This window comes from Anser anser (genome assembly GCF_964211835.1).
Source record: "Anser anser genome assembly, chromosome: 3".
Classification (NCBI taxonomy): Eukaryota; Metazoa; Chordata; class Aves; order Anseriformes; family Anatidae; genus Anser; species Anser anser.
Window position 1 is genome coordinate 5,023,385 of NC_139722.1, and position 16,121 is coordinate 5,039,505.

The window sequence follows — 16,121 nt, forward strand, 5'->3', positions numbered from 1 at the left end:
GAAAAGAAGAGAAAAGAAGAGAAAAGAAGAGAAAGAAGAGAAAAGAAAGGAAAGGAAAGGAAGAAGGAAAGGAAAGGAAGGAAAGGAAAGGAAAGGAAGGAAAGGAAAGGAAAGGAAAGGAAAGGAAAGGAAAGGAAAGGAAAGGAAGGAAAGGAAAGGAAAGGAAAGGAAAGGAAAGGAAAGAAAGGAAAGGAAAGAAAGGAAAGGAAAGGAAAGGAAAGGAAGGAAAGGGAAGGAAGGAAAGGAAAGGAAAGGAAAGGAAAGGAAAGGAAAGGAAAGGAAAGGAAGGAAAGGAAAGGAAGAAAGAAAGAAAAGAAAAGAAAAGAAAAGAAAAGAAAAGAAAAGAAAAGAAAAGAAAAGAAAAGAAAAGAAAAGAAAAGAAAAGAAAAAGAAAAGAAAAGAAAAGAAAAGAAAAGAAAAGGAAAGAAAGGAAAGGAAAGGAAAGAAAGGAAAGGAAAGGAAAAGGAAAGGAAAGGAAAGGAAAGGAAAGGAAAGAAAGGAAAAGGAAAGGAAAGGAAAGGAAAGGAAAGGAAAGGAAAGGAAAGGAAAGGAAAGGAAAGGAAAGGAAAGGAAAGGAAGGAAAGGAAAGGAAAGGAAAGGAAAGGAAAGGAAAGGGAAGGAAAGGAAAAGGAAAGGAAAGGAAAGGAAAGGAAAGGAAAGGAAGGAAAGGAAAGAGAAAGGAAAGGAAAAGGAAAGGAAAGGAAAGAAAGGAAAGGAAAGGAAAGGAAAGGAAAGGAAGAGAAAGGAAAGGAAAGGAAAGGAAAGGAAGGAAGGAAAGAAAGAAAAGAAAAGAAAGAAAAGAAGAAGAAAAAAGAAAAGAAAAGAAAAGAAAAGAAAAGAAAAGAAAAGAAAAGAAAAGAAAAGAAAAGAAAAGAAAAGAAAAGAAAAGAAAAGAAAAGAAAAGAAAAGAAAAGAAAAGAAAAGAAAAGAAAAGAAAAGAAAAGAAAAGAAAAGAAAAGAAAAGAAAAGAAAAGAAAAGAAAAGAAAAGAAAAGAAAAGAAAAGAAAAAAGAAAAAAGGAAGAGCTAATGCATTGAAATACAATGAGGATTTTTTTGAGAAAAATACTATTTGGACATTTTAAATGGAAACCACTCTTCCATTCTCCAGTTGCAAACGTTCAACATCTTCATTTCATAGGGTCAGATTAGGCCATCTTTCAGGATTGATATGGGAAAAAAAAATAAATTTTGCCTGTATGCCTGTAGCCAAACATATCTTTGAAAAGAGTGTTATGGCACTGTAAATTTGATATGTACAATATTTTTATGTCATATCTTTATGTTGTAAGACATAAGATAACTTCATCATCAAACTATGGATTTAATTGATTGGTTTTTCTGATTTGACAAATTAAAAAAGCTAGTGTCCATATTAAGCTGGGTATAAAGTGTTATATATGACTTCAGAAATGTTTTCTGTTGACAACAGAATGGAAATTCATTTTGTAGAAGTGAAATGTTTAAGCTGAAATCTAAAATTTCCATAAACTATTTAGAAAGCAATAGCCTTTACTTTTCCGTTTTACTTGTACTGCAATCTCAAAATGGTAACTGGTACAAGTAAAATGTCCTCTTTTCACGCTATCTCTGTTATTTTGACAAAGTGTCTACAGCATAATATTTTGTCCAGGGAACATGCCCACAATGATTAACTCTATATTTCTGTCATGCTGAAGTTAGGAATTAGTGCTTGAATTTTAATACTGAAACATGGAAGTCAAAGGGGTTGATTTTTACAGCTAAAGGTAGGCTAACAGAAAAAGCAATACTGATCCTTTCTAGATTTTCAGCGACAGTTATTCCAGTTTAATCTTTAATTAATTCATTTGCATATCCTGTGCATTTTTCTGTACTTCCTAAATTGTGCAAAGAATATAGTGACCTTAGGATTTTTTTATTTTTTATTTTTTTATACAGGAGCAGGTTTTTCTCAAAAATCGATGTGAACATGAACGCCTGCTACACCTCATCTCTATCTTTCTTCAGACCAGCCACCATGTAACTCAGACCAGTTCAGTCCCAGATCATGTCTGCAGTTTTTAGCACTGACATAGTGCCAGATTGGGCAGCACTCACTGGCTTCTCCACTATTTCAGGGTATCCCCTATTCCACCCTCTGGATCAAACTTGCAACTTAAAACTTTATCATTTCCCATTGGAGTGGCAAAATTGTCTCACACACTACCAATGGTAGTTATTTTTCTGCTTTCTCAGGTAAATTGCCCAAGAAAGACCTTTGGTTTTAGTCATCTGAGGTTTGTCTTAAATCCATGCAGAGAGAAAGGTATTTCCTGAGGGTAAATATTCTTGCCATTGTCAGGGTGGAATGAATTGCCTTCCACAAGATGGACAGTCTCTTAGGATAGACTCCAGAGCAAACCTACCCAAAAATAAATGGGAAGAAACATGGTCTTAAACTGAGCTAGGACAAATCCTACTGCAGAAACGTGAAATTATCCTTCCTAATATATGACATTTTTATAAAAAAATCCTAGTTTTGATCTTTTTTGCTTGTTTGTTTTTTTTGTTTGTTTTGTTTTTTTCTGTAATGGCAAAAGTGGGCAGGTTAGGTTTCTTTTTTCCATTTTGTTAAAGAGGAACTGTTTTCATGTACCACTGAAAATCCAGGAGACTAAAATGCTTGTTAGCTATTCTGTCCTTTTGTCTGCTTTCTACAGAGGGGAAAACCAAAGAAATAACACTCCATCATAGTCAGGACACTCCAGGTACTGTTTTTTGTCTGATATACAGACAACCAGGGACAATCCATTTCAAGAATAATTTTAAAAACAGTGGAGGGTCCCCATCAACTGTAATATGGAATTTAAATAAGTCCTTCTGTCCCAAAGTTAAAATATATCACCCTCAGCCTTGTAGAAATTTGCCTGTAGAGTAATGATTTATAAATCATTCAGTAACAGATGATGTTACAACTAAAGCAGTGGGAGTTTTGAAATACCTACATCAGATTAGGCTTGTGTTTATTTCAAAAAATGCTCTGATCTACTTTGGATTTTTGGCAGGCACGACATGAGCCCAACATGAACTATCGTAAATCAAAGCCTTGTTTGAAAGTCAAACTTGGAATGTTTCCAATCTCAATTAAAAAACATTTGATGCTTTTTGGACTTCTATTTTTCATATTTTTTTTTCTTCTCACTAACTTTACCCAGACCTGTCCATAACAAAGATCTCACCAGGAACTAATGAAATTGCAAATATTTGTATGTTTCCTTTGTTTGTGGGCACTTTTTGAATGCATATTTTCTCCATTATATTGCATTTTAATAAACAAATTAGGAGGAAAAAAATCCACATCCAGGCACTTAAATTAGTCAAGATTAACATATTATATATGTTTAATAGTTTATGTCAGATATAAATGGCTACAGAAAGAGAGAAACCAGGCAGCGTTTGAAATCATAAGAGTTATTCAAGGCAAATTTTCATTCCTTTCCTCCCTCTTCCCTCTAAGATTATGATAAACGAATTACTTCTGATTAACTCTGCTGCAGTCTAGTGGTCTAACAAAAACTCAGTGGCAAAAAAAATGCCATTTGAAGTTAAATAAACAGTACACAGAAATTTTTTGTTAGGTGATAAATACAAATGTCAGTGGAGGATGCATGAATATAATCAGTTTTGCACGCAACCACATTTACAAAGAGTAGTAGAGTTTTCTTTGAGCCTACTACCATGGTAAGTCAAATTTACCATGGAATCAACTCTTTTTTTTTTTTTTTTTACAAATCTCAGAGTAGAGCCTCTCTTAATACAGTCTGTCAATGGGATAAAAACATTTCACACCAGGACAGGACTCCATGCCAGGTGTCTCTATCTCTCATTTGCCAAAGGTCAAAGAACTGTCCCTACAGGCAATAAAGAAGCAAATGGATCAGTTCATTTTTCTGGAAATATGAAATCTCAGGATGTTCATTACCCTGGTATTATTAAATTCATGAACTCAGAACAATAAAATTTGTAGCTGAAAAATACAACCAGTGTCTGCAGCACAGGATTGTGCCAAGACTGATTTTAAAACTTTATATATAATGATTCCAAATAATGCTTAATATTTCTTCTAGCTGCACTTCTGAGATGGACAGAACTTCCAGTTTAGGCACCTTTAGCGCTTCTTGACTGAAACATAACATGTATTGCAGTGGTACATGAATCTACCAGCTACTAGGAAACCTTAACCTGTCCAAAATACTGCAGGATGACTCCTACTCTTCAGACCACACCTGTGATCAATCAACACTGTCCTCTTCTGACCTACTAGCTGTCCAAAGAATAGTGAAGATCTCATTTCCATGTACTGGGTGTTCCAGCATTCCTCAAAGTCCACTTCAAACCTTGGTAATGATGGTTACAGGCAGCTACTCTGACCCTCTCAAAGAACTGAATTCATTATGGAGATAATGCTTGCTTGTGAAGGAAAAAGCATTTTTCTACATTGGACAAGTTGGACGTGTTTCTACACTGGACTCCTAACCTATTCCATCAATGACAGGTACGCACATATGTGCCTCCAGGTGCTTCCAATCTGGCAGGCTTGCCCTCATCATCATAAACACAGACCAGAAAATGCCTCAAAAAAGAGCAAACCTATCCACACAAATGACCCCGCAGGGCAATTGATTCCCCTTTTCAAGAACTGAATGAAAAAAATAATATATATATATATAATACTATGTCCCTTTGTGAACAGTGAAAGTACTAAGATCCTACCATACTGAAAAAAAACAGGTAAAATCGAATTCATAGGAAGAAAGTGTCATCTTAATTTAATGATCTTTTCTCTCAGAAGAAAGTGTGTCACCTTTTAACATATTGGTCTTGCCCATTTGTTACCAATGCCCTGGTTATGACAGCATATCTGACTGAGGTCACACTAGCTTTACAGGGGAAAGTAGAATCCATGAAAAGCAGAAATACATTTTTGAGCTTTATGTGAAATGATTGTGTGATCTTTGCATGCTATGGGACACAGAACTCTGTGAATAGGTCTGCGTAGAACCTGGATGTTTCTGTAACAGAATAGGCTTTTTGGTTCTTTGTGAGAGTCTATTTTCTGAATACAATACAACAGATATAATTTCTATTGACAGTAAGCATGTTGTGAAATGCAGCAAACTGGTGCACAGAAGGGCCACATCCCACCATATCTCTTATTAAAGTTAACCAAAGGTTAGTCTCTTGGTCTCGAAACTACATTTTCATATAGATAATTGTGAGTCTCAGAATAAAAACACTATATTTGCAGGAAAAAGTGATACAAAATATTGCTCGGAAAAAAGTGCCTCAATTGTCTTTTAATGCTCAGAAAATAAGGAATAGGGGAAGAATCTGTATCTCTGATCCAATGGACTTTTCTTATCTATATATTTGATATGTTTATTCCAGCTTACTTTACTGACTTGCCTTATAGTTAAAATTTTTGCTGTCATTCTGCTTTCTATTCACTCAGAAGGCAGATATGGAGTGAAATGTTAACTATCATTCAACACAGCTAAAATGTACATACTTATATATTTGATCCATATCTATCTCAGCATTTTGTTACGTGAGTTTCCACATTTTGTGACATTCAGTAAACATCTCAGTGAAGTGAATGTCACATAACTTCAGAATACGTTCTTGGCTCTGAGAGGCCTGGAATACCTAAGCCTTGTCATATCTCTGTCAAATTTCAGAGCAAGATACATTTCAGTGATAGGCCTTTTACAAAACACTACAGTGGAAGAAACTTACTGAAACTTTTCCAATATTTCTTTCTGATTATTTTATGATTTGAGGAAGAGGGAAGAAAAAAAAATAGAGAAGTGTGGTAGAAGTTTTCCAAATGTTTAAGGGAAGTGAGACACAAAAATGTGCAGTTTCATGACAAGCAATTTTAGATGGCTTTGCAAGCCTCAGTCTAACTGTACCTGTCTTGGATGCATGCATTTGTACCTTGTTGCCTAAGGTATTTTGTATCTTGAATCTCAGTGCTTAAACCATTAGGAGAGAGATGAGCAAATTTGTAGCAGTGTCACAGAGTGGGAATTTCAGTTAATTTTCTGACTCAGGTCAGAGTTTTGTGATTCTAGACATGGTCAGTAGCATACGATTCATTTTTACCACTAATTTACTCACCTTTTACTACTAATTGCTTACCCAAATAAAGTAGTCTTCAGCTTATTATCAAGGCAGCTAATTTTTGATATTTATAGTGTAGCGATGCAAGTGTATTTCAGCAAAGTGCCTCAGCTCCCTTTATAGCCAATGGAGACCTGATGTAGGAAGTCAATAGGGAGGATTTATTTGCCTTAACAGTGTTATCAAATGCCATGTTAAATATCTTAAGGTGTCTTGTCTGGCTCTTGGCTACCTCGACAGAAGGATCTAGGTTTCACTTAGATCCTTGTACTGCTTCTACCAATCGTGGGTTAGTGCTTTTTGTGCCCTAGGGCACTAAATTCCATTATTAGGAAAATAAATCTTCTTCTTACTGTTATTTAAGATTTACCTCAACATTAACCATTCTGTATCTCATGTTACATCTCCATAAATGATTTCCACAAACAAAATCTAAACTTAAATGTCCCATGCTGTGTGCCAGAACATAAGAGAAGGTATCTCCACATCAACAAATCTTTAGCAGTTTACTCACGTGGACAAGCTCCTGTGGACAAGCTTGAGGTGGACAGTGACTGCAGAATCATGAAAGACATAGTAGCTGAAGTCCTGAGGTCATAGAATTGGGTTATGCAATACCCAAATTTGAGGCTGTCATTCACAGCTTTGCACAGTGGTTTCCCTCATGCCTTTTGCCTGGTAGCTCTCCAGCCTGTCTCTTTTATTTATTGACTACCTTTGTGCAGTGTCACCAAGCAGGAAAAAGGCCATATCATTGAGTTACCTCTAGCTATGTTCAAAGAAACCAATCCAAAGGTTTGACAAATTAGGTTTTATCACCACGCTCCCTGTTTGTTCTTTTGTGGAAGCCTACATGTTAGGAGATGAATAATTTTTATGGAAGTCATTAAGAGCTCATTAGACCTCATTAGGTGGTCAGCTATTTTATGGTCTTTATTTCTGACTCCTTTGCAGTCTTTACTGCATGAATCTCCACAGTTTTACTAATGTAGGGAGAGGGACAGGAAATCATCGTTATGAAGATGAGGTGTCAGGGATTAGCATATAATCTATACCCTAGAGTAAAAGACAACCCAGTTGATTCCCCTACTTTTCCTTTAAGTTTGAAGTAAAGGTTACCTCAAATACTAGCTCATGTTGCTGTATGATGGCTTTTTGTGTGTGTGTTATCACCTAATGCATTTTTCTGAGCCTCTTTCTGCCCTCTTTCACCCCAGCACCTCTTTCACTATCATTTTGCAGCATTTCAGCTACATGTTAGAATATTGCAAAAGCTGTGAGTAAAACATTACAACAAGAGAACACCAGATAAAAATTCCCATTTGTGGATACAAACCTTCTTAAATTGCCATTATATATTTTGATGATGTTTTAGCCTGTGGGTACTATCACTATAATTTGCAGTGTATAAGTTTTAATAAGTCAATTATAAACGTAATGTATGCTGCAAATATCACCACAGTAACAGCTTAATAAACACGGCCTTTTTTAATCTTATCCTCAAAACAGAGTTAATGTACCATTTCTCTAATTTATAATCAAAATGCAAAACAAAATTCAGCTTAACAGTTATAGTGGAGCTGAGGTGCTTCATATCATTAACTTGAAATACCTGAAAGCAAATCTGTTCTTTTATAACACTAAAAGATGTCAGAGAACTATATTTGTATATGTGGATAATGTATTTACTTGTGTGTGTGTGTATATGTGTATATATGCATACTCTTCTACTTATACACATATTCTTCTGGAGTATATTTCTCAGCATAAACAGCTTATATCAGAATAATTGTGATGGCCACATTACTCCTATACAGAGAAGTCATTTTGCACAATGTATGTTGCAATCTTGTTTTTAATAAGGCACAGCAAAGCCCCAAGGAAATTGTTCAGAGACTCTCATCCTTATAGAAAGACTATTATTATTATTTTAACCCCAGAGCAGTAAAACCTATGTTTTCTAGATGCAAGCAGGTAGGCCTAGTTGATTACAGATTCATAACCCATCTTCTTAAAGTGTTCAAATTCTCTTTGTAGTCAACAAAATGAGGTGGGTACCTCTGAAGGCCTGCAAAGGGAAAGCAGGGAGGAGATGATGGTCATCTACAGTTTAGACATCTAGCCTACATTACTCATTTAAGCTCCACCTGTCAATACAGTATGATGAGTAGGTCCAGAAGACAACTCATATCTTCAGAGAAACTGAAAAAAATAAGTTGTCTACAGAATCTATCGCTTGTCATTAATCATATTAATGATTAATATGATTAATATGTCATTAATCATATTAATGAGACTTTGGTGATTAATGTAAACTACATGCTTAAATTTGAGTTTGCTGAACTAAGAGGAAATAACTCATTCTTACATCCAGTTCACAGTGTTACAGGGATGTTCTGCCATCTAAAAAGATTGGGATGTTGCATGAGTAACCCTTAAGTATATGTGAGTTTGTAGGGAATAAGCTTTTTGGTTGTTGTTTTAATACCTACTATACTTGATTAAAACAAAAAAAAAAAAAAGTTTTCATTGATGTCTTCTGAAAAGAAAATGATTTGAAATAGTGTGAATGCATAGCTCACATTGTATAATTGAACCAGCTCTAATGAATTCTTAATTGTTCTTTATAATATACTAACATGTGTATATGTATGGTGTTTACAGGGAGATAAAATGAAGTTTTGACAGAAGTTAAAACCAAAAGAGACATCATGCATCTCCTTTATAGGAGAGACAGTCTTGAAAACCCTTGAAACATCTATAACTATACCCAATCCCAAATTAGGGATTACACCTAATTTAGGGGTGTAAATTTGTCATATTCTCAGAATGTTTTTCTATGTCATTTTTCATCTTCAGTACAATCTAGCTACCCAAACATGCTTCTTTTGGGTATACATTGGTGATGTAAAAGCAAAGGAGCAAATCAAAGGCATGCCAGTAGTCTGGGGCAATCATTATAGAGCTGGAAGAACTGTTCCATACTTCTGCTTTCTAGGAAATTTCTGAAATACAGTTGAGGGAATATGTCCCTTTTGTCTGAAAGTGGTTAGATAACCATAATTTTGATCTGTGGTTTTCCTTATGGTCTACAAGAGAGAGGAAAGCAGTTGGGGTTGCAGAGAGATCCAGAGTGAACAGCGTCTTCACTTCAGAATGCTGCCCATGAAAACTACCAGCACTGCCTCTTTTCCGTCATCTTTTTCTGACAGCATCTGAGAGAGATTCAGGACATTGGGAAGTGTTTGCTTTTTTACTTTATCAAGGTGAGAGTAATGACTGTATTATATATTATATATTATATTATATATAACTGAGCATGAGTACACTGAGCCTCACAGACTCCTTACTTTTTTGTCCACCCCTCTCCTCTTAGCTCTTTGCTCACCTTAAGACTACATGAAAACCTGGATAACTTAATACAAAATATCAGAGATAATGTTTTTTGATACTTGCAAAGCGTGCTTTGCCTTCCAGACAGGATTTCTTCAGTCTGCCCTGTTCTAGATACAAAACCATCCTTCGGTCTGCCACTACCACTCATGCACAACAAGGGAGAAAGGGGCATTACACAGTACATTTTCCACTGCTGTGCCGTATCTCATTTACTCTTGCTACTGAAATACACAACCTCTAATTAGCTCGTCCAGCTCTGCTCTTTTTTTTTTTTTTAGATGGAAAAAATAAAGTCATTTATTACTGGCTAACATTCATTAAAACTTGTAACTAGTTTGTTTATTGAAACCAGACAGCATTTCTTCCCCTTCTCAACCTGTCACTGTGCAGTATATTCACATATAAAGCATCAATAATTATACAATGCATTACAAATGAGCTTTTAAAGCCAGGATGCAAATTAAGAATGTAAATGTGGCTTCCAAATTGGCTATGTTAATATGAAATATGATTCTTTCTAATAGAGTGGGAGTAAGCCCCAGCGGTATTGATCTTTTCCCTTTTCTGCTTGAAACCCCCCCATTTAGCAGCAGTGTCTTTTCACCTCCCCTCGCCGAGACTCATCTGGTCAAGTCGGACTCTTTCCTCTTATTTGCCTGTGCCGAGCCATGAGCACTAAATGAAGCGAGTAATTTGGTGCATTGTTGGGGGGGACAGGAGGAGGGGGACGGGGGAAGGGGGGCAGCTGACAGTGAATGGTGTCAGCTGCAGAGGCAGCAGAAAAAGCCGACATCTTAATAAAACAGCCTCGGGCAAAATCCCATTAAAGCCTTCAGAAGCTTGTTTCCCTGCAGTTGAGCAGGTAGGCGTTGTGCACTGCGTGGCAGCCCTGAGTGCTCTCTGGGAGCCCAGTTCAAAAAAAAAAAAATACAAAAATAATAAAAAAAAATTGAGTGTTTTTTTTTTTTTTCTTCCCTTTCCTCCCCCCTGATCTAAACCATCCACCAGCTTCTGTTCCTTAGAGTCATTTGCAAGGCAGAGAGAGAGGGAGGGAGGGTGAGGGAGCAGGGAGAGTGCGTGTGTGCCTTGATGTGCAGGGACAAGTGCCTATGGAGTGGCAAGAGTGCTGGTGAGCGCTGCTTGCCCATTAACGCTCCGGTGCAGACCTCAGGCTGACCTTTGGAGAGGATAGGGAACAGGGGGACATGGGCAGAATGACAATGAGGAGACAGGGCACTGGTGCACCACTGATGTAGCATTTAGGACGTTGGCACCTTTTGCCTGGTGGTGATGAGCGAGGAGAGGGAAATCAGGACAGGGCACTGGAGAAAGACAGTGGCCAGGCAGGGGCAATCATCAAAGAACAAGGGAAGCTGATGAAACTCCCCCTGCCAGATCTCCGCTCTTGTGAAATTAATCATTGCTAGATGTTTGTAAGGAATAAGTGCACCACACACAGGTTTTGCTTGAATAAGCTGTAGCTGGATTTAATTCTGCTTTGATGGAGGTTTTCCATCACCACAGACACCATAGTGTCAGAGGCTATACAGGGACACTGAACCAGGGAGATGATCTACATCCCTCAGCACTCATATATTTAATAGGCAAAAAGATCAAGGTGCATTTAAAATTAGTTTAGCCCATTTGCAGCCTGGAGATGCAGGCTCCCCCCTGACACACACACCTCTTCTCAGTCCAGCCACATCTCTCTATCTTGTTGGCATTCCTTCTTTGCTCATAAGTTCTGGGTGCAAGGACTTCTGGAGCATTTCTAGAGATTCTCTTTATACATGAGCTTATATTACAGAGATCTAGTGGATACTGACAGTTCAATGTACAGGGAGGAACAATTCTGCCTGAATCACCTCATGATGTAGCTGATCTGACTCTCTAATAAAGCACGGCAGCCCCCTATACAGATAGATTATGTCCTTTGTATGTTCGAAAGACCATTTAGGTTTCTTAAGAGAATATAATCTGCTTTGGCTACATATTTCTATAACTCTGCATTGTACATTTAATGTCTGATGGGTGCCTGGCTAGAAAAATTCCCATTTCTTTTTCTTTTTTTCTTCCCCTCTGTTCTTTTCTATCTTTATTCACTCTTTATTCATTTCTCATTTTCCCTGTTCCCTTGCCTTCTTCACTTTTTACTTTAAGCTGTTCCTTCTACTCTGGAAAGTCCCAAAGCATTTTCCAACCTGCATTTGTAAAGTTTCATTCCCCCATGAGCGTGCATCTACTGGCAGAAGATGAACAAATGGGATTGTTCCCTCTCCTCTTAAATGCAGCCACTTCTGAGGTAGAGCACTGCAGCCACTCCATCTTTAGCATGTGTCATGGATCTCCAGAGAGGAAATGAAGGATAACCTTTCTACCTGAAAGTACCTTTTTAGGTAAGCTGAATATAACTTTGAATTAAGCCAGAACACCACAGTTAACACTTCCCTAAGAGCATAACTTGGGACTGTGACCAGAAATATCAGGACATTCCTTTGGAGTCTGCCTATTGACCTGTAAAAAGGAAAAGTACAAAAGTTTAATTTTTCTTTTATACACACGTGTATATTGCATAAATACATATGCACATATATGTATGTGTACTTTGATGTTTTGGAAGCAGAGCCTCTTTGAAAGAGAAACAGAGGTAAACAATTAGTGGGAAAAATTTTCATGATGGTATTTCTTTTAATGCTTTGATTTCTAGTGGATCTCATCATATGAGAAGTGGTTTTTGATATTTCTGAGTAAAATGGATTAAAACTTCTCTGTAAAACCTCAGACAGACCCTCCATTCTCCAGTATTCTGCAGTGAAATGTAATTATTCTGATGATGTGACAATAACGTTTAGTTACACTATGAACACCATACCTTCACCCACTCTTTTAAGCTGTTTTGCTGGTTGTGGATGGTATATACAATTCAGTCTCTCTAAAACTCACTCAATACACCTACCTGTTCTCCATGACTGTCAAATCTTCCAATTTCCATCTCCATCCAATTGACCTGTTTTAGTTTAAACTCATTAGGTCGTTAACTTGAGTCCACTCCAATGCGTTCAGAGGCAAAGTTTTCTGCCTCTCACCTGAAGTTTCACTATGGTCCACACAAACAGTTTAACTCCTTCAGGTACCCAGAAGATCCCATGGAAAAGTCAGGCATACGGCTAACCCAAGGAAAATGCCACCTTAGGGCTCAAGATTGGATGCCTCACCGAGGAAGTAAGACAAGTCATTTCTATTTTTTTCTTTATCTGGCTTAATCAAATAAAAGTGATGAAATCAACATCTCATGCATTATCTGCAGTAGCAATGAGAGACAGTAGCCAGTTTTAGAGGTTCTACAAATTTTTCTGTAATTTTATGGTTAAGAATCTTTGCTGAAATGAATCAGAACATGAGCTCCAGGCCTGGGTCTCTCGAAGGCACATGATGTTTACCCCAGAAAGCCACTGGATAGAGAGCAAAATCCATTTTGGGATCAGCAACTAATTTTAAAGAGGAAGACATCATTGGCAAGATTGTAACAAACAAAATGGAAATTCTGCATCTGAGTTAGAACACCCAGGATTCTGGATTTACATCACAAGTGAAAGCATCAGCAAAGATCTTAGCAACAGTCTTTGGGCTTTTTCAGAGAACTAAACCTGTCTTGGATACCCACTGAATGACCTTCAGGTTAAACTCAGCTTTAATTTATCTGATCTGCCAAGACTGTGGAAGATGTGGTTAATTGTTTCATAACTCTGCCTAAATAAGTTACCCTAACTGTGGAAATAACGTGAAAAGGACAAGCAAAAATTATTGCTTTCCCACTTTTATCAGCATAGCAGTGTGTTTACCGCTGAGAAAAGACCAGACACTGCATAAGGAAATCTGCCGTCTACAGAGAGAGCAACACTGGATATGTCAACTATCTAAAGCATTATTTTTCCTTAGATCTGTCAAACACGCAGTTGTGTGTCTGTGTGTGCATGCATAAATACATATATATGCAAAAATATGTAATGACCTGTCTGTTATGTGTTTGTATACATTTGAATCAGTTGTAAACACCAAAGCAGACAAGGCTGCATTTGCATATTCAGGTACATCCAGTTCTTTTAATACAACTGAAAATTCCCCTCCGTGTCTATGTTCATATGTTCACATCAACATGCATACAAACGCCTTACTTTCCTCTTGTTTTTCCTTCTTAGAACACTTTAAAAGAAAATATGGATTTGGATAATCCATTCTGGTAGAAAATAAAAATACCATACTGCAATATTTGTTTCTTTTAAAAAAGAATAATCAATAAAAAGAAAGTATTCCGATTTTCCTTAGTTGCTTACATTAACTCCTGTGATGAGTCATTTGAAGTGTGCCCTATTAGATGTCTCTCAAGTGTGTACTCCATCACAGAGCTGCCATCAGAGCTCTGAACATGGTGGAGATGTGACAGAGAAAATGTCCAACTTCGTACCGACCCATCAGAGACACAAGGAGGAGCAGAACTTCCTAGTGAAATTTGTTTATACATTAAACTTGACACCTTAAGATACTTCATATAATAGATCCCTTCACATTGGTATTGTGTGTAATGAGTAAGTTCTCTATGTAAAGTCTAACCTGCCAACTGTTTTAAAGGGACCTCCTGAAATGTGCTCTCTCCTCCCCAAATCACATGGGGGAAAAACAAGACAAATCTCTTCTGAACTTTCCATATTCCAGTGACATCTGTTACTGTGCAACAGCTATTAAAAACACAAATAAAATGAGGCTGCATAAAGAATCTCAAATGCATTTTGCTCTGCCCTATTTCCATTGGAGGTAAAAGTAAAACTTTCACACATTTCTATATTTCCTATCATGTGAAAGAAAACAACAACAACAAAATAAACACAACAGTGAATTCACATATATAAAATTATATAAATACACATATATAAAATTATATAAACAAATTTTGAAGCTTGTACATTCTCTTTTTGCATGATCAAAGCCTAAGCTCAGTTCTCATTTCCAAAAATCTTCTTGTCTTAAAAATCAAAGTTAATTCAGTCAAAAAAAAATTCCTATTATTTCCTTCCATTTCTATTTGGCCATGAAATAAACCATACCTCATGGGAAAAAAAAAAAAAAATTATTGGGCAGAGAAAGCATCCAGGAGAAAGAATGTGAGGAACACAGACCTGTATGAGACCCAGAATGTCACAAGGGAAAAAAATGTCTTTGTGATTTCTCACTAATTTTATAAGATATTATATTTTTACTCTGCAAACACTTACAACTCCAACTGCATATTCAAAGTATTTTCTAGTTTACATTTTTTTCCTTTCTGTCTTTAAAATATTCCTCTAAGCTAGTGCTTATCATACCAGTTCTGTTATGGGGAGAAAGCAGCCACATTATGGGAAATAATCATTATTTTATCCAGTTCCATCTTGTTGTCATCATTAGTTTCTGCTTTCCATATATTCCAAGGGAGGATTTTTCCAAAGAAACCTGTGAAAACTCCCTCGCCACAATGAGTTTCCTGGTGTGAAGTGTATATTCTGTGTACCACAGCAAGCAACTGTTCACTCCACACCCTCATCATATTGCATCAGCCTTGGGGCTAATACCTGCATGTTGCTTCTTTCCTAGTAAATTGAACAGGGTCAGGGAAGGGAACCAGACACTGACATTAATTGTCTGTATGATCAAATATCTACAGTTATCCCTGGCATCTTTTGGCATGGACTAGCCTGCACTTGCCCCCCAAATCCTCAGGTATGGTTGGTCTCAGGACCGTTTCTGAGTGGCAACAGGATGAGACCACCCTATTTTGAAGGATAAAAGACTTTAACAAACATGGCCAGAGAGCAGGATTTGGCAGATTTAGTTTACTAGCGGAGTCTCTGCCTTAAATTCTAGGTGCTTTGAACTATCCTCAGACTACCTGCCAGCGGGGCCTTTGCTTCCACTTCCCCTCACTGTTGTTCAAAAACCTATGTGCAAATCAGATTCCAGCTAGCGCTTTCCTCAGTAAGCTACAGGGTGGATTTTGAAGACATACACAAATGCATAAATGCATCCCTATTCAAAATGGGATCTTAAAGTGCAACTATGATGGAGACAAAGAGGAAAAAAGAAAAACTTTGTGGCTTTCACATTGATTTGGGCACACAGTACATTAGAATGAGAAAATATATATATATATATATATATGTAATTGCATTCATAAATTCAAGCAGGATATTGTTGGAGTGTTTTCCTGGTTATAAACACCCTAAGTGCGAGAATTCATATCCTCCACTGAGCAATATCTATATAGATGCCGTACAGCACTTTAGTCTATGTATTAGTTGGGGGTAATTCTGTTTTGGTGTATAACATCAATGGAGCAGAACATTGTCATAGGATAGTGGTCTCCCACTGCTACCTCGTTTAAGCAATCAAGCAAAAATAAAGCATATGTTACACCTTGTAATGTATTTCTCATTCTTGTATTCTTACACTATTTTCATTGTCATAATGATCCAGTATATCTTTATCCATTTGGACTTTTTATATAAGTTAGCTTCTCTCTAAGGTTTACAAGTTAATAATTTAGCCAACA